We start from the raw sequence: 20,646 nt of genomic DNA, 5'->3' as shown, positions 1-20,646 counted from the left end.
ATTTTGATGACAGTAAAGTTCAAGGGTTGCCCATCACCCACCTTTGCATCTTCCCTTCCACTGTAATAGGCCTTTTAGCCTCCTCATGTAAAAAAAAATTACCCATTATACCTCTTCTTTCTTCTACACCCAGTGCACTCCTCTTTCTCAACCCTTGATTTTTTAATATAATTCCCTCAAATTCACCTTATACTCATACTCCCTGTCCGTGAATATTCTTTCTAGTTGCACTATTTGTGGTACAATAATTAAGAATTAACAGTATCATTTTCCTATGTAGAGATGTAAACTGTTGAGCCCTAATGAAACTCTTATGTTTTCTTTTTCCTTCTTACATTTTTATGCTTCTCTTGAGACTTGATGTTGGTGATGAAATTTATTTGTTCTGCTCTGGGCTTCTCCTTATGAAAGCTTGAAATACTTCTATTTCAGTGAATGATCATTTTTTTTTCCTTTGAAGAATTATGCTTAATTTTGCTGGGTAGTTGATTCTTGGTTATAATCCAGACTCCTTTGCCTTCCAGAATATTATTTTCCATGACCTTCTATCCCTTAATGTTATAGCTGGTAAGTCCTGTATAATCCTGATTGTGACTCCCCAATATTTGAATTATTTCTTTCTGGCTGTTTGCAATAATTTTTCCTTGACCTGGCAGTTCTGAAGTTTGGCTATAACATTCCTTTGAGTTTTCATTTTGGGATCTCTGTCCTGAGGAGATCAGTGGATTCTTTCAAATGCCTATTTTGCCCTCTGGTTCTAGGATATCAGGGCAGTTCTTCTTGATAATTTCTTGAAAGATGCTGTCCAGCTCCACCTTTTGATTATGTCTTTTAGGTAATCCAGTGGTTCTTACATTATCTGTCCTGCATATATTTCCCAGGTCAGCTGTTTTTCCATTGAGGTATTTTACATTTTCTTCTTTCATCATTATTTGGATTTGTTTGATTTCTTCTTGATGTCTCATAGAGTCATTAGATTCCACTTTCCCAATTCTAAATTTTAAGGAATTATTTTCCTCAATTAGCTTTTGTACTCCTTTTCCATTTATCCAGTTCTATTTTTTAAAGAGTTGTTTTCTTTTTCCAGGCTATTGACTCTTTCTCCATAATCTCCTTACGTCGCTCTGATTTCTTGTCTAAATTTTCTTCTACCACTCTTATTTGATTTTTAAGATTCTTTTTGACCCTTCCCAATAGTTCTTTTTGGATCAGTTCTTGACCACTTTTCATTTTTCTTTGGAACTTTGACATTGTTGACATTGTCCTCTTCTGAGTTTGTGTCTTGGTATTCCCTCTCACCATAATAGCTATGGCCAGATTTTTTTTTAATTGTTTTTTGTTCATCTGCTTTGGCCCTTTTCCTTACTTTTAAATGTAAGCTCTGCTTCTAGAGTATAAGGGACACTGTCCTGAGCTTCTTGTGGTTGGGGCTACAGGGACTAGCTGTTTACCTGGTGCTGCACTGGTATTGTTCTAAGGCCCATGGAGGACTCGAATGTCTATTGCTGTTCTTTAGGGATGGGGTGAGGGGTGGCTGAAGCTACTTGAGGCCATAGAGGGTTGGCAGTTTATCTGATGTTAACACAAGGCCCCACTGCTGATATCTGGTGTGTGCTGAGGCCCATGGGATTCCTTGTTTTGGCTTCTGCTTGTTTGCCTTGTGCTACTCTGAAAAAAATATAAAAGTGAGGGAGCACCAGTAAGGTTGGCTCCTTGATATTACTGACTGTGGTATATTTTGGGCTTCAAATCTTGTTGATGCAGTCATTATTTTCTTTTGTAACCACTGCCCATGGAATCCCCCATCTATTTGAATGATTTTTTTTCCTCTGTGGCCATAGCAATGAGGATGAGGATAATGAGGAAGCCACTTGCACTTGGATGGTGATTGCTTCACATGTGCTGCCCCCTTAGAATACAGTTTAAAAATGTCTCCTTTCATTCTCTCTCATCTTTCATCATTCTTTCATCTTTCTGTTATTTCTCTTTATCATCTCTGTCTCCATTTCTGTCTGTCTGTCTGTCTTCCAATGCTAAGTCCTTTGTATACCTCAGGACCAAGGCTCACTTCTCATGCTCTAGCAGAAATGGACAAATAAAGCACATGTACCAGTTTAGAGGAGTCTCTAACTTTATTGTTTTCTGTTTTGCCTTGTGACTTTCCCTGAGCATAGCTGGGTGACCCTGAGCTGGGCATTGCTACCTTTGGTGATAGCCTGAAGAATTTATGATGTCAGGAAGTCCTACATCCACCAGTGTGGGGCAGACCAAGAATTTTCTTGTATAAGAGAGGAAAATCACTGACAAGAAAGTGGAACTCAAACCTAACATGCCTAGCTGAAATCCTTTGGAGTTCTCTAAGCCATCCACCATGGTCATTCCTGACCTCATCAGCTGGTGGTGGATCAGTCAGGGGGAATGCCTTCAAGCCATGGGCCCCAGCATAGAAGGACATAATCAGGCCCCAGTAGTAGCATCACCTACAGGGTAATTGCTAACTATTGGGGGGCAATGGCAGGGCAGATTTAGGCCTTTCATAAAGGGGATTCCAGAGGTCATAGTCAAACCCTGTTAGTGGCAGGCTTTTATTGACACTGACCCAGCATAGGAAAGAAAGACTAAGGCCTTCGAAGTTTCAGTTGCTTTGCCTCAGCACGTGAAGTAGCAGTTAACTGTGGCCTGGTGGGGAAAAGACCGAGACAGGTCTAAGAAGTAGTGAATGAAGACACAGGATCTTGTGTTGTCTGGGAAACAATGGTCCCTTTATGCAGGTCCAAATCTTGGCTAGAGGAATTAGGGCAGTGAGCACAACAACCATGATGAAAGAACTTCAGTTAGACTCAGATGCCTTGCTTTCTAATCCATGTTGGCTTTGGATTCACAAACCCTGACTTTGTGTTTAAATTGAGTCCTCGTTAAGTGTAAAGCCTTGCAACTTCTATCAGAGTTCTTTACCCTATGACTTTGGACAATTTCTAGGACAGAGCTGTTGATCACCTGTGGTGCATATTTGCTATTGCCAATTTATTTAATCTTGACGTACATAATATTCTTGGACACCTCAGCAACACATCATGGCCCACTGGGCTCCCCCAGAGACTGTATGTACAGACACAACCATATCTGAAGCCCATGTTTTCATTGTTCTTCTTAAAACAAGATTCTATGTGCTTCTTCTTGCTTTCTTCTAAAATTACAAATATCTGAAAAAGCAGAATGTTGTGGCATAGTCTTAAACACCAGTAAAAATCCTCTGTTTCTCACTGGTAAGATGTGGTGACTTTAGGCAGCACCACCAATCAATCAGTCAATATTTATTAAGCTACTATTATAGGCTAGGCACTATGCTATGTGTTGGTGGTGCAAAAAGAGGCAAAAGATAGTTGCCTTCAAGGAGCTTACTTACAATCTAATGAGAGAGAGGTCGGTGTCCTCAGGGCTGTTACCTTTAGCAATACTGCTTTACCTGCTACACAAGTGTTATTACTAACTGTGATTGCTATTACTAACTGTGATTGCTATTGCTAACAGTTCCCTGAAACACTGAGACCTTGTTTCCTTGCCTGTACAACAAGGATAACAAGAGTTGCATTTACCATGGTTATAGGATGATGTGAAGAAAATTATTTGTAAATTGCAAAGTGTTACATGGATGAATTTCCATGTTATTACTACAACAATCTTATTGCTATTACCATCACCATCACCGTAATCACTAATAGTATTTAAAATTCATTATGTAACATTTTTATTTTGAAAGATATGTTCTTTGTGTTGCTGTTAAGTTGTTTTTGAGTCATGTCTGACTCTTCATGACCCCATTTATAGTTTTCTTGGCAAAGGTACTGGAGTAGTTTGCTACTTTCTTATGCAGCTCATTTTACACATAAGGAAACTTGAATTAAACAAGGTTAAGTGACTTGGCCAAAGTCACACAGCTAGTAATTGTTTGAGGCCAGATTTGAACTCACTGAGTCTTCCTGACTCCTGGCCCAGCACTCTATCAACTAGGCCACCTAACTGCCCTATTCTGGGTGCAGACAAATTATAATCAAGTAACTTTAATTCAAATAGTATAATTTTTTCTGAAAAAAATATAATAAATCATTTTCCCATACAAGCCCTCAGTATATTGTTTGCATACATTCTCACGAGTGATGGAGGAGCTGGGAAAAGAGACTGCCAGGGTGTTTCAAAGCATAGCTGCATGACTGAAGAATTTTTGGTATCCCTAGGTATCCTTCTTTCTTTGTGGAAATGCTCTTTCTCCCCAATCTTACCTTTTAAATTTTATTTGAAGGTGAATGGGTGGATGTAGCATGGAGTGAGGGTAGTTGGTGCACTTGTGATTTCTGTTAGGAGCTAAGAGCATTTGGGCTACACACAAAAATAGAGCACCGTCTCTACACTAACTTGTCTCCTTGAAAAAGTATTTCTAAAGCCAAAATGGAAAACAGTGGGAAATAAAATTCCTTTTCTAAAAATTAAGAACTTTTCAGAAGTATATTTATTTGATTCATAAAATAGTGCTTATCTTTATTAAGGATTCTTTGTTCTTGTCTTTCATGGTAGCCAAAGAACATAACCACTTTCTTCAAATTTGTTTTTTTTAATTTTTTAATTTAATTTTTAAAATTTTATTAATTTATTTTGATTTATTAACAATCACTTCCATATGTTTTTGAGTTTAAAATTTTTCTCCTACTTCCTCTCCAACACCCTCCCCAAAGCAGTGCAAAATCTGATATAGGCTATACACTTATATTCCTATTAAACATATTTTCACATTAGTGAAGTTATAAGTAAAAATTAAAACCAATAGGAGGAACCATCAGAAAGAGGAAACAAAACTCAACAGAAGAGAAAAAAAAAAGATAGTGATTCAACTTCCATAATTCTTTCTTTGGATGTGGATAGCATTTCCATCACTAGGCCTCTGAAGATGTCTTGGATCCTTGTATTGCTGAGAAGGGTTAAGTTTATCAATATTAGTCATCTCACAATGTGGCTGTTATTGTGTACAGCATTCTCTTGGTTTTGCTCACTTCACTCAGCATCAGACCATACAAGTCTTTCCAGGTTTTTCTGAAGTCAGCCTGTTCATCATTTCTTATAGCACAATAGTATTCCATTACATTCATATACCACAACTTGCCCAGCCATTCCCCAATTGATGGGCATCCTCTCAATTTCCAATTCTTTACCACCACAAAAAGAGTTTCTATGAATATTTTTGTACATGTGGGTCCTTTTCCCATTTGTATAATCTCTTTGGGATATAGCCTTAGAAGTGCTATTGCTGGGTCAAAGGGTATGTACATTTTTATAACCCTTTGGGCATAGTTCCAAATTGTTCTCCCAAATGGTTGGATCATTTCACAATTCCACCAACAATGCATTAGTGTTCCAATTTTCCCACATCTTCTCCAACATTTATCATTTTCCTGTTTTGTCATGTTGGCTGATCTGATAGGTGTGATGTGGTACCTCAGAGTTGTTTTGATTTGCATTTCTCTAATCAATAACGATTTAGAGCATTTTTTCATATGACTAGAGATGGCTTTAATTTCTTCATCTGAGACCTATCTGTTCATATCCTCTGACCATTTATCAATTGGGAAATAGCTTGTATTCTTATAATCAAATTTGCTTTTAAAAGGAACTTTATATTTCAATTCTTTTTAAAAATAAGTTTTACTGATTTTTTCTTTTACGTTGCCTAAATTTTTCTCAGTACTTTACAATTAAATTCTACAAACATTTGTTATACTTCATATCTATGCCAAGCACTATGCTACATACGCAAGCAAAAATGAAAGTCCCTGTTGTCAAGGAGGTGCAATTCTGCTGGAAGTGGATATATCATATGCACAGCTAAGTAAGTACAGAGTTTACAGAGAGTAATACAAAGTAATTTCAAGAAGGACAACTAACCACTGTAGAGTTCAGGAAAGCATTGTTTTAAGAGGTGGTATGTGAGTCATGAAGGAATGAAGTTAATTAGGGGATCTATGAGACTGAGATGGGAGGAACATATATGCCTGAATAAAATGATTAAACAGATGAAAATGAAAATTATAGTTTAGTTATTATAATATGTGCTCTGGCCTCACTCTTTTAGTACCAGGCATGCTATATAGATCCTCAAGATTTCACAATAACCTGAGGCATATGAGGGATCTCTTTTCTCTGCCATTGGAATGACTCCTCACTCTGTTCCCCTATTTCAATAGGCTAGTAACTAGCATACCCAGTTCCATTTAATCAATTAATATCTAGATACTTTTTACTTGGGGACTTTATGGCCTCAGTAGGGGAAAGGCCACCACAGACCATCTTAACAAAAAGATGGGGTCTGTGCATGTGTTAGACTGGCACACACAATTGAGATTTCCCAAATGTATTGGGTTAAAATAAAGGAAAAGGGAGAAAGAACTAATGTTATTCAAAATATTTCCTTCATATTTGGGTAAGTCAGAAAATTCTTAATGACTTTCAAAGTAAATATTAAGTCTTATTCTCTCTAGCCAGGGTCATGAAAATAAATATTTCCAGTCAAAGATGCCTTGCTCAAGTTGAACTTCAAAAAGAATTGAAGGCAAGTTTGAACATTTTCTTTGAGAATCATAATGTATGTCATATAAATGACAAATGTTGTAACCTTCACCTCTATTATGCTGTTCATTCTTTTCCAGTCCTGCTAACTAAAACATTAATTTAAAAAGCTGTGTTCTGAACTATTAGAAAATGAATGTATAATGGAAAAGGTGAAAAATAGAATAGTGTAGCTGTTCATTTTCCCTTTTTAAATAAGTGTTGGTAATTAATTTGCTCACAAGATATGTTTGAGGTGAATGCATTAATCTTGGAAACTAAGGTTTTACATTTCCAAATAGAATCAGGTGAAGGATAAGCATAGGTTCAGCAAAATTCTTTTTGTGTGACCTTGAACTAGTTGCAACATCTTTGGCTCATTTTGTCATTCATGGTACTTTGAAGATTTGACCTTTATTCCTACTTCAGAAGAACACTATAACTAGAACTTTAATTAGGAAGTGGGTAAAAGGGCCAGACTCAAAGAAATGAAACTTAAAAGGTGCTAATAGCATTTTAATTCCCTTGGCAAGCTGGGGTGAGCTTTTCCCATTTTCCCCTTCTTGATCCCACCCTATGTAGGACTCCACAACACTGGCCTCCCTAGATGTATTCCTGTACTTCCATCAACAAGGTGCAAAGTCCCAGACTATCACCATGTAAAACTCAGGGTACCTTTTACTCTGCTTGTTCATGCAAAAAAATGAATCATACTTATATCAGAAATATTAAATCAACTTACTCAGATGTTAACTCTGTAATTATTACTGTAAGTAGTTGATTTATTAAGTCCCTATGAATCAATCAATCAGGAAGCATTTATTAAGCACCTACTATGTCCAAGAACTTTGATAGGCAAAATCAAGAAATTCTAAAGTGAACCAGCTAGGTGACTCAGTCAATAGAGCACCAGTCTTGACGTAAGGAATTCCTGAGTTCAAATCCAATCTAGTTGTGTGGCCTTGGCCAAATCACTTATTCTGTTTACCTCAGTTTCCTCATGTGTAAAATGAGCTGGAGAAGAAAATGGCAAACCACTCTAGTATCTTTGCCAAGAAAACCCCAAATGGGTTCATGAAGAGTTGGATATGACTGAAATGGCTGAACAACAACAAAATGAACCAAATGGATGAAAGGACAAATTTACCATGTAATAAGCCCTTTAATGTTCTAAAGAGTATATCAGCATCTGAGTCTTCATAAAAACAACAACAAAAATAATTACATTAGGAGCTTACTTACTAGGAGAATCCAATACCATATTTATTAATGCATTTATATTCATGTAAGAAAGAAACTATGAGCTTTTGTAATTGTTGAGCAGGCTGGTTTACATCACTCAGGTCTTTATTGCTTTATCTTCCATACCATTCATTAATAGGCATCAAGTCTGTGACATTGGGTTTCACTTTTGCTTGAGTTTTAAAGCTCTGCATTATTGTTATCTTCTTTGCCTGTACCTGTAATTTAATTGGTGTAGTGATTCTTTGAGGAACTGAATCTAAATTAAATAATCTTTCCTGAAGATGTGATCTAGTGTGAGTGTCCTGAGGGAACCAGCAAATAAAATGATAGAAGAATGCATCTTTTTAGAGAATGATTAACTTTGTCCAACCCACAAATTTTAAAAAAAATTGAGATGATCTCTTTTTATTTCATCAAATAAGATCATCACTTTTATTTTCATACCAAGTGTGCTGAGGACACACAGACCCAAATAAAAAGAAAGGGAACAGTACATAATGTAAACCATTAGCAAAGTCTCAAAGGTGAATTTCACATTTCTGAGGATAGAGACTCAGGAGAAAGCTAAAAAGGACAAGTTCATGTTTATTTCAGAGAATCAATAATTCTTCACCAGCTTTGGATTTCACAGGTTTAACTTATCTACCTTTATTTGTTTCTGTTTTTGTTTTTTAATGGTGAAATTCAAGAATATATAGAAACAAGAATGAAATGGATGGAAGCCTTTAACAATTGGGCTCATATTTTCTGGAGAATGGACTTGCCTCATAAACTTCTTCAATTATAGCCCATTCAGGAGCACTGAGCCTGCTTCCCTCCTGACCTCTATAGCTAGGAAACAGAGAAACAACTCCGTGGAGATTGGGTCAACTTCTCCCATTAGCTACTATCCAACTGCATGCCTTGGGCAGGAGTCAATCCAGCCTATCAGGAGCCTACTCGTGTTTTGCACAATAGCTGAACTATAGATATTTTAAATTCAATATTTCTAAAATGGAATTCATTTTATTTTTCCTCCAAGCCTCCCCACTTCCAACCTTGCCTATTACTATCAAAGATAAATACCACTCTCCCAGTCACCTAGGATCCCAATCTATGTTTCATCCTCTGCTCCTCACTGTCTTACTGCACTCCCCACCTCCACCCTTCACCCCTACCCCAACCCCATATTCAATCTGTTTCCAAAGACTATCAATTTTTACATTTGTCACATCTCTTGTATATGGCTCCTTCTCTCCTTTGACATTGCCACCACTATGAGGCAGGCCCTTATTACTTCACTCCCAAACTATTGTAAGAGCCTTCTGGTTGGTCTCCCTACCTCAAGTCTCTTCCCATTCCAATATGTCTTCCACTCAGCTGCTAAAATAATCTTCCAAAATTGCAGGTTGGACAATGTCCAATCTCCCTCTTCCTTCCACCCACATACAAAATAAATAAATGCTAGTAGTTCTTATGCATTTCTAGGATCAAATAAAATAATTCTCTATTTAGTGTTCAAAGTCTATATAACCTTCTCCTATTTCTAGTCTTCTGACACCTTATGATCTATCCTTGTCCCCTGCTCTATGATCCTGTGATATATACCTACTTGCTCTTCTTTGAACAAGATATTCTATCTCCTAACTTCTGAGCATTTCCACTGGCTATTCCCTATGCCTAGACTTATCTATCTCTTCACCTCTGCCTCTTGGGTTCTCTAGCTTCCTTCAAGTGGTAGCTTAAATACCATCTTCTGTAAGAAGTCTTTTCTGATCTCAGTTAATTCTATTGCCTTCTCTCTGTCAATTATCTCCAATTTATGTTGTATCTATCTTCTTTGAACATAGTTTGAATGTTGTCTCACCCACTAGACAGTGAGCTCCTTGAGAGCAGAGACTGTTTTTTGCCTTTCTTTCTGTACTTCAAAACCCTGAATTCAAGAACATTTGGAATGGTAGTGTTCCCATACCACTAAATGCTTACTGTGCCAAGTACACATTTAATAAATGTCTATTTTTGACTGATTTTGAGGGAGAGATCAGAGGAAATATATAAAAGACAGGTCAAACCATCACCAATATTTTGATTATCACCTCCTTTGTTACAATAGAGATATCCCAAGACCTTGAATTCCAGAGCATTAGGAATAGTAGTGTCTTCAGACTGCTGGTCCTACTACTAGCTGACTACCACAGAAATTGGCTTCCAGAAAAGTGCCCACTTTCTTTACCAACACCAATTCCAAATATGGACAAATCACCACTAACTGGCAGGCATACCTCAAAGCCCTTGCAATGGCAGTACCCCTAAGGAACACCAGCTCTGCTTCCAGCTCAGCCATCCTCCCCACCATCATGCTAGGAAGTTATCTCTGAGGAGTTGGTGCTTGGCAACTGTTCCCATAGGTGCTTCAGCCGCAGCTACTCAAGATCATGAAGAGAAAGTTCTTATCATCAAAGTCCTTGGCACTGCCAAATGGTTCAGCGTCAGAGATTAATATGATTTTACCAGTGGAAATATGATTAAAGACCCATTACCATCTGCTTTGCTGCTGAAATATCACAGGACCTTTCCATTTGACTTGTAACTGAAACATTCACTTTATGTTGTCTTCCATACAATGTAAGCACCTTGAGAGCATGAGTTATCCAACTTTTACATTTGTATACCTAGCACTTAGCACGGTTCTTTTCACTTAATAAGGACTTAATAAATTCTTCTTCATTAATTCTATTTGCTCATTCATTCAGTCATAAGAAACTGATCAGTGATTCTCATGTAATGGAGAATATTACTGGTTTGTCTGAGGACACTGTTATGTGGTTTGGTCAGGATCATAAAGTTATCATTCTTCAGAGTATTAGATAGATAAGGTCTTACCATTATTCAATCATTCCCATGAAAATTCTCTATTAAAATCAGTGTTTGGGAATTACCATATACATACTTACTCATGCATACATTCATAAGTAACCACTATGTACATATATACATATATAATATATGTATATATGTATGTATGCATACACATATGCATACACATATACATATATGTATACATATATATAAAAAATACATATTATGTGTGTATGTACACACATATGTATATATGGAATACATGTGTGTATTTATACACACATATGCATATATATATATATATATATATGGAATATATGTGTGTGTGTGTATACATATCAGGAAAAATAGCAATAGTTATCTAAATATTCTAAAAATTTGTGTGAAGAAGTCATCATCACAATTCTAGCACATGAACTGTGTTAATAGTACTAGAGTACAGGAAGGATTCAGGAAATTTCCTCAAGATAATGGTCTTGGCATTGGGTAGGCAGAGATTAAGTTTTAGATACTTGCTATGCTGGGGAGGTAGGACACTGGAGTTAGGGTGGAGAAGAGCTCACCTGTGGTTTGAATTCTATCTAACTTACTGTATGGATCCAGTTTTCATCTTCACTAAAGTCAGAGTACAGAATTCAGAATTCTGTGGTCAGGGACAGTCAAGTGAAGTTAGGGCTGGCCCATAGCTCAAACAATTGGGCATATTCCTATGATTTTCATGACAGCTAGAAGGAGGAGGAGTAGGGGGAGGGGAACATGACAGGTAAGAGCTCTTCAAATGGGAGAAGGTGCCATAACAGTCATCTCTTTCACCATCAGTCTGAGAATGTACCTGTCATAAAGGCTGGCCACCAAACCTTCAGGAAGGGAGGACAACTGTGATGGATGAATGGAAAGAAGGAAGGAAGAAATAAAGGAAGGAAGCATTTATTAAACACATACTATCTGCTAGACACTATGCTAAGGACTTTATAAATTTCATTTGTTCCTCATAACATTCTTGGGAAGCAGGTGCTATATTTTTCCTATTTTACAGTTGAAGCAAAGTGACTTGCCTTTGCCTGATGCTGGCTTAGAACTCAGGTCTTCCTCACTCCAGAATGACACACAGCTGCCTCTCGTAGGAAAGTAAGGGCTGGCAGGCCTTGACAAGACAAAGAATCAGAAATAATCATGCTGTTGATACAGAGTCATAAAGCTAGAGGAGGAAGCCTGACTACTGGAAATCTTATATCATCTGACAAATACAACAACAATAAAACAATAAAAATAAATATTCAGGATACTTACAAAATATTTCAACAGGGAAAATATCTAGCTCTAAATACTTCCATCCACAAAAGAGAGAAATAAGAGATGAATAATGCATAAACCTTTTTTTAAAAAAGAAAGCCTAGAAAACAGCATTTAAAAAAAGAAAATAGACATTTTGATCCTGAAAGAAGAGATAAAATAAAATTAAAAAGAACAAAAGTGTCATTAGTAAGCTTTAGGGAGATCTCAGTATTAGTATGATATTTCCCATAAATGTAACCTAAAAATTGCATTTGCAAGGTATTTTTTTCCTAAAGACTATTTAGTGCCTTCTAGGTTCTGTGCCTGCTGGACTATTAAAAGCCACAAAGTAGTGAAGGCAACAAGAAGGGTAGTCTAAACCTTATGAACATACATCCTAAATGTGGATAATTTGAATCTCAAAGATCAAAATCATTCTACATTTAATTATGTTACCCCTCCAAAATCTAACTCTGTATTAAGATAACCAGACAAAGCCTGTTTGGCAGCAGGGTTAGAGACAACATGGGATAGTAGGAAAAGAAAATTAGCCTTAAAGCCAGAAAGCCTGGATTCAGCTCCTAGCTTTGACACAGACTGCTTGAGTGACCCTGGGCTAGTCATTTAACTTCTCAGTGTTCTCAACTACTCTAACAGTATTTATTACAGAGAAAGTGCCATTAATAGAGGGATTTCCTTCTCTTAGAAGTTATCTTTTGTAATTTAGTATCTCTATCATATCTCTATTGTTAGTATTCTCATCTCTAAGTAAATATATGTGTATACATGTATGCATTCATATATAATTGATAATAATTAAACACAAATTCCATGTATTTGTGTTTTGATAGTTAAACATTTTAAAAAGATGAACTAATTAAATTAATGTGCTGACTGTCTGTGCATTAATAGAGAGTTTCATAAATTAATCCTGTCATTTGATGATTATCCTTATGGTTATGAAGAGGAAGTGTATTCAAGGCGTGAAGGGCAATTCATGCAAAAGTATAGATGTGTATAAATTTTTTAAAAATGATATTAATTATATTTTGCTAAGACAATCAATTTAAAATTAATATTTCCTTTTGTAATTCCTTTCCTATGTAAACTTCACCATCACCCACGTCTCAGTAAACCTTGCCTAAAAGTCAAGCTGTTGTCTTGTAATTACTACTTCCTTTGTAACCCCACCCATCACCCATTTTCCAGAGAAACTTGATTACCCTAAAAAACCAAGTCTCATCACCTTTTTCTTGACTCTTAAATCACATATCTTAGCTGTGATTTAGATGGTTTCAGAAGCTGAGGCTCAAATGGCATATCAGAATAAGACACGCCTATGCTATTCAATATTTTGCTGTGTCATCTTGCTAACTGTTATAAAAGACCATGTCAATCCTCACTTATTATCTTTGGTCATTGAGAGAGGCCACTGAACTAATTTATTTGTTACTGCTTGTGTAATTAATAAATTGACCATGTTTGGAACTTTGTCTCTCAGTTTATGTTAACTTTCCAAAGTCACAGGTGGAAGATGGAGTACTGAATTTGGGTAACAGCAGGTTGGCCAGTTTGTATGTAACTTTTGGGGAGTACAAGGGATACCTAAGGTGAGAAATTTGTATTTTAACTTATTATGGAAAAGGGAACAGCATAAAATTTTCTGAGTTATAGTGAACTGGCCAGCTTGGTGCTTTAGGAATTTTATTTTGGCATCGACAAGGTTATTTTCATACAAAACTGCGATCATTAAAGTTGATTTATTCATTAGTGAAAATAGGGATTGCACTAAGGAAGCTATTGCAATAATTAGGCCAGAGGTAATAAGGGCTTCAAACAGGGTAATAGTGATGTGAAAATTTAAAAGGGATGGATAGGTGGAGAAAATATTTAGAGATAGAATCAATGGCATTTGGTTACTGATTGAATATAGAAGATTATTCTTCACAAATAAGTTAAAAGATGACAGTTAAGACAATTTAAAATAGTTTCCCACTTGGAGTAATATTGAACTTGTGTAAGTATATTCAGGGGAATAATCAGTAATGTAACTTACTATGTACCAGGAACATGCTAAGTGCCTTAGAAATAGCTGGGTTCATCACCACAATAACAATGTGAGGTAGGTGCTATTAAATGTTTCATAATAAATGGCTCAAGTCAAACTCTAGAAACAAATGTAGTTTGAATAGAGCATGAATAATGGTATAAGAACTTATATAAAATAAAAACACAGGCATACAAACAAAAATAATGGGGAAAAAAAGCAGATTGAATATAGTCACATTTTATTCGTGATACTTCCCTGAGCTGCCGTCATTGGTAAAAATATATCTATATCTAAAGACACAGATATAAGATCAAAAAACAAGAAAGCCATTTTGTTTCTTGCATTGTTCATTTTCTGGACTTTGACACGATGACTTGATTTCCTTTTTTCTGCTTCTGTATTCCCCTTTTCCCACTGGTGAGTTTCCCCCAAAACATTCACTGTGAGAAATTGTCTATGCCAGTCATCCTTCCTTTCCTGGACTTTGGATCACCTCCTCTTGCCCCCCAGCTCCTTTTCCCCCATAGAAAGTAATCTCCTTGAAAGTAGAGACTGTCTTTCATTGATGGTGGTTTCTTTTGTCTGTATATATAGTCTCGGAACTAAGCACTCTGCATGACATAATAAGTTCTTAAGAAACTATTTGCAGACTATTTCTATAGTCTTTCTAATCATTTATAAAACATGGTTCTCTTAATTTTACAATGCATTTCAGTAAGTTTTTTTCTGAATTTGGAGTAAGTTTGTTATGACTGTATGATATATTGCTTTCCTGATTGTAATGCATTCCACTACCCTTAAAAATTTTTATGTTTTTTTAAATTACACAACATCCTAATACTTCATTATATCTTATTATTCAATAATCAATAGGAAATAATTGTTCTGGAAAAATCAAACTATATTAAAAAAAGAAGTTTTATTTGGGACTTTATGAAACAAAAAAGTAATCTTATTTAGATGACTAAGACAAATAATCTGAAAAGTGAACCCTAGCTATTTAAAGGAAGATGATTAATTTAAAGGAGAGTGAGAATTAATATAGAGATAGATTAATATAGAGATCCAAACATGCTAGCCTTACTTTGGAACAAATGATTGTTTTTCATTTAATTTTGTTTGAAACTGTAAAATATAATGGATTTAATCCTCTTGAATCTTATGGTATATAAGAAATAAAATAATATATACTCTGTGTTTCAAAAGACACAAAAATAGTGTTTTTAACCTTTTTAGTGTCATGAAACTCTATGGCAATCTGGTGAAGACTATATCCATGTCTGAAAATAATGTTTAGGTTTTTGGTCATGAAGTAAATGATAATTTCCATTTAGAAGTTAGTGAAAATAAAGATGTAATTTGTTTTAATCCACATTTGTGGACCTACTGAAATCTATTCATAGACCGTGAGGTTCACGGAACTCATGTTAAAAAAAAATAAACCTTCAATTAAAAGAATAATGGTAACGGGAGAAATCAACAGTTCTCAGGAGGAAGTAAGGAAGAGGATCAAATGATGCTTGTAGAATCCCATACATATGCCAATGCAGAGGGCATGAGTATTAAGTAAATACAACCAGATATGGTAATATCAATGCAAAGAACTGTATGAAATTTTTATAGGAATCAGTGAGATAGATGTGGTGAGATGACTATAATATGATGATATATGAATATATAATGCTTAAAAGAATTAAAACTAACAGAAGAGAAGGGGTAGTCACAGAATATATCAAAAAACATAATTCTAATGTAAAGCCATGAATCTGAAGATGGATGCATGTTGAAGAACATGTGAATGAGGAAAGGGGAAAATATATATGTTATTCTGTAAGAGTCTTACATATCATTCTGACAGATGGAGGAGAAGACTGATATTTTCTGGGTAGTGTTTAATTGTAATGCCATCACTTTGGGAGGTCCATCTGATGATGCAGACTATAATCCATCCAGAGGCCTATGTAGTGGGACTCTTGTCCTTGCCCTCCTATTAGTTTTCCATAAGGGGTCCACCAAATAAGCTGCAGGTTTTCCTCAGTTTTTCTTCTGACATTTAGGGATAGCAGTGGAATACTCTGTCCACTAGTCATTCCTGCCTCTCACATTACCATTAATTTACCACAGGATAGCTTTTATTTCTGTTCAAAATTTCTCATCAGTTGAAATTGAAACCTATTGCCATCTACACCATTCCTCTTTATTGCCTTCTGTATAATATTAATTTTTAATTTAATTCTTCATAGATTGTTGTTGCCTATGTCTCACTGCTTTATAGCCAGACTACTGATAAGATCGTTTAGCTTTTCAGATTGTTCGAAGACTCATTCTGACAAAAGAAAGACATGTGACAAAATCTTGACTTTACATGATCAGTTTCATGTTTTAGAAATTGAAAAAGCATTAGAGGAATTCTTTTAAATTGATCTAATAATGTGCCCTTCCCCTTTCTCTTTTAACTTCCATTGTTTTTTTCTTGATGCTCATGCCCTTTGTTTCTTTATATAAATGTCATTCTTATTTCAACACTCTCCAATGTTTTGCACAAAGAAAACTAAAGCAGACAAGATTAGAAAGCAAGCAGGAGAGAAGGAAAAAAAAATACAGTAAGTTTGATATAAGTCTCATTTTTCAAATATATAAAAAAGTGAATCAAGATTGTAAAAAAAAGTGCCATTCCCTAATTGATTAAAGGATAAGAATATTCAGTTTTCAGAAGAAGAAATTAAAGGGACCTATAGTCACATGAAAAAATTCTGTCTTGTGGGCAAGTAACTACCAATTAGAGAAAGATAAATTAATACAGCTCTGAGGAAGCACCTCACACCTCTGAGAAATGAAAAATGGTGGAGACAATGAGGAGAAAATAGGTACACTAATGAATTGTTGTTAAAATGATGAATTGATTGAACTGTTCTGGAGAACAATTTGGAACTAGGCCCAAAGGGCTATTCAACTATCCATACCCTTTGACCTATCAATACCACTGCTAAGTCTGTATCCCAAAGAGCTCAAATAAAAAGATAAAGACCTATGTGCACAAAAATATTTCAACAGCTCTTTTTATGGTGGCAAAGAATTGGAAATTAATGGGATGTTCATCTGTTGGGGAATGGCTGAATAAGTTGTGGTATGTGATTGTTTTATAATACTCTTTTACTATAAAAATGACAAGAGGATGGTTTAAAAAAAACATGTGAAGACTTATATGAACTAATGAAAAGTAAAGTGAGCAGAACCAGGAGAACATTGAATGCAGTAACAAAAAATATTGGAACAATGAATCACTATGGAATACTTAGCTGCTCTGATTAACAAAATGATCCAAGACAATTTAGAAAGACTTACAATTCAGAAGGACTTATGATGAAAAATGCTACCAGCCTCCAGAGATCGAACTAATGGACTGTGAGAATTTATTGAATCATAGCGTTTTTCACTTTTTTTTGTTTTATTTTATTTTTTTTAATTTGGCTAACTTAGAAACATTTATAATGGGTCTTCATATCACTTGTCTTCTTGATGGTGGGGGCTTGAGTGAGGGAGACAATTTAGAATTCAAAATAATTTTAAAAAATATAATAAGTTTGAGGTCAGATACTTCCAGATACTTTCCTTCATTTAGGTATATGTGTTCATTTTAAGAATTACAAAGAGCTTTACTCAAAATGGTCCTATTAGGAAACTAATGTGAATATTAATAATAGATGAAGAAAATAAAATTTAACAGTTATGTAACTTGCTCATGATCACATAGCTAGAGAGTATCCAAGGGAGAACTTCAACTTAGTTCTCTTGACTCCAGGCTTAGTAGTTTATGCATCAAACCATGCTGCTGAAGAATATTTTTTTTTCTTTGTGAAAAAGAAATGGTAGGCTACACAGTAAGGAGTACGTTTATGCATTGCCTTGGGTTTGGCTAAATGTTTTGTAAATATTATCTCATTAGATACTCACAAGAACCCTGTGTCTTAGGTGATGTAACCACCTATGTTTTTCATATGTGTAAAGTAAGGTTCAGAAGGGGCATATGTTTATACCTATTACGTGAATTTTCAGAAAAAAGGTAATATTGTAGTTATATTGCCAGCTATAAAGTTTAACAACATTTACAGGGAAACAGATAGCAAAATAGCTATTGATAGTGTTTTCACACCTTTACAATGCATACTTCATTTTTATCTTGTGTGGTATAATAACAGATCACATTGATAAACAATAACGGAAGCAATAGCAACATACTTTTTATTTTAACCAAAGTAAAACATGAACCTAATCAGTATACTATAGCAACTTGTGACAAAGAATTTATTTTGTTAATATATATTTTTAAAATACAAATTTATTTATTTTTAGTTTTCAATATTTACTTCCACAAGATTTTGAGTTCCAAATTTTTACCCCATTGTACCCCTCCCCCCACCCCAAGATGGCATGCATTCTTAATATCCCTTCCCCTAGTCTGTCCTCTCTTCTACATCTCTCCCCCCTTTTATCCTCTTCCCCTTCTAATTTCCTGTAAGGCAGGATAGACTTCTGTACCCCATTTCCTGTATTTCTTATTTCCCAATAGCATGTGAAAACATTTTTTTAAACCTGTTTTTAAAACTTTAGGTTTCAAATTTTCTCCCTTTCTCCTTCCCCACCTACCCTCATTGAAAGGGCAAGCAACTCAATATAGGTTGTACATATGCAGTTCTGCAAAATACGTCCATAGTAGTCATGTTGAGAAAAACTAACTCTATTTCCCATAATCCTATCCTTCCCTCCCATTTATTCTATTCTTTCTTTTGACCTGTCCCTCCTCAGAAGTATTTACTTCTGATTACCCCTTTCCCAATCTGCCCTCCTCTATCATCCCCTGCTCTCTTCCCCTTCTCCCCCTATTTTCCTGTAGGGTAAGACAGATTTCCATACCCAATTGAATGTGTATGCTATTCCCTCCTTAAGCCAAATCCTATGAGAATAAGATTCACTCACTCCTTCTCACCTTCCCCCATTTCCCCTCCACTATGAGACTTTTCTTCTCTGTTTTCTTTTTTGTGAGATAATTTACCTCATTCTAACTCTCCCTTTCTTCTTCTCTAGTATAATTCTCTCTCATCCCTTAATTTTATTCTCCAGATATGACCCTTAATCTTCAACTCACCCTGTGCCTCTATCTATCTATCTATCTATCTATCTATCTATCTATCTATCCACATACATACATATAATTTTTTCCTCCAACTACCCTAATACTGACAAAGGTCTCATGAGTTATAAATATCATCTTTCCATGCAGGAATGTAAACAGGTCAACCTTAATAAGTCTCTTATGATTTCTCTTTTCTGTTTACCTCTTCACATTCCACTGGAGTCTTGTATTTGAAAATCGAATTTTCTATTCAGCTCTGGTCTTTTCATCAAGAATGCTTGAAAGTCCTCTATTTCACTGAATGACCATTTTTTCCCCTGAAGGATTATACTCAGTTTTGCTGGGTAGGTGATTCTTGGTTGTAATCCTATCTCCTTTGCCCTCTGGAATATTATATTCCATGCCCTGTGGTCCTTTAATGTAGAAGCTGCTAAATCTTGTGTTATCCTGATTGTGTTTCCACAGTACTTGAATTGTTTCTTTCTGGCAGCTTGTAATATTTTCTCCTTGACCTGGGAACTCTGGAATTTGGCTACAATATTCCTAGGAGTTTTCCTTTGGGGATCTCTTTCAGAAGCAGATCTGTGGATTCTTTCAATTTCTATTTTGCCCTCTGGTTCTAAAATCAGGGCAGTTTTCCTTGATAATTTCTTGAAAGATGTCTAGGCTCTTTTTTTGATCATGGCTTTCAGATAGTCCAATAATTTTTAAATTCTCTCTCCTGGATCTATTTTCCAGGTCAGTTGTTTTTCCAATGAGATATTTCACATTGTTTTCTAATTTTTCATTCTTTTGGATTTGTTTTACAGTGTCTTGATTTCTCATAAAGTCACTAGCTTCCAATTGCTCTATTCTAATTTTTAAGGAAGTATTTTCTTCAGTAATCTTTTGGACTTCCTTTTCCATTTGGCCAATTTTTCTTTTTAGGGCATTCTCCTCATTGGCTTTTTGGACCTCTTTTGCCATTTGGGTTAGGCTATTTTTTAAGGTGTTATTTTCTTCAGTATTTTTTTGGGTCTCCTTTAGCAAGCTGTTGACTTGTTTTTTATGATTTTCTTGCATCACTCTCATTTCTCTTCCCAGTTTTTCCTCTACTTCCTTACTTGCTTCTCAAAATCCCTTTTGAGCTCTTCCAAGGCCTGGGACTGTTTCAAATTTTTCTTGGAGGCTTTGGATGTAGGCGCTTTGACTTTGTTGTCTTCTTCTGGTTGTGTATTTTGATCTTCTTTGTCACCAAAGTAAGATAATATAGTCTGACTCTTTTTGCACTGCTTGCTCATGATCCCAGCCAATTACTTGAGTTTTAAACTCTTTGTTAAGGTAAGAGTCTGCTTCCAACATACTGTTCCAAGCTTCGGGAGTTTGTACAGCTGTTTTCAGAGATACTTGTAGGGATCTGTAAATTTTCAGTTCTTCCAAGGTGGTATGATAAGGAGTGAGGTGTTTACTCCTTTCCTGGCCTTTTCTGTGGTCTATTAGTGACCACAAGTACTCCTTTCTGTCTTGTAAC

The sequence above is a fragment of the Phascolarctos cinereus genome, unplaced genomic scaffold (assembly GCF_003287225.1).
Source record: "Phascolarctos cinereus isolate Bilbo 61053 unplaced genomic scaffold, phaCin_HiC Scaffold_4;HRSCAF=312, whole genome shotgun sequence".
NCBI classification, from domain to species: Eukaryota; Metazoa; Chordata; class Mammalia; order Diprotodontia; family Phascolarctidae; genus Phascolarctos; species Phascolarctos cinereus.
Note: the sequence above shows the minus strand (reverse complement) of the source record.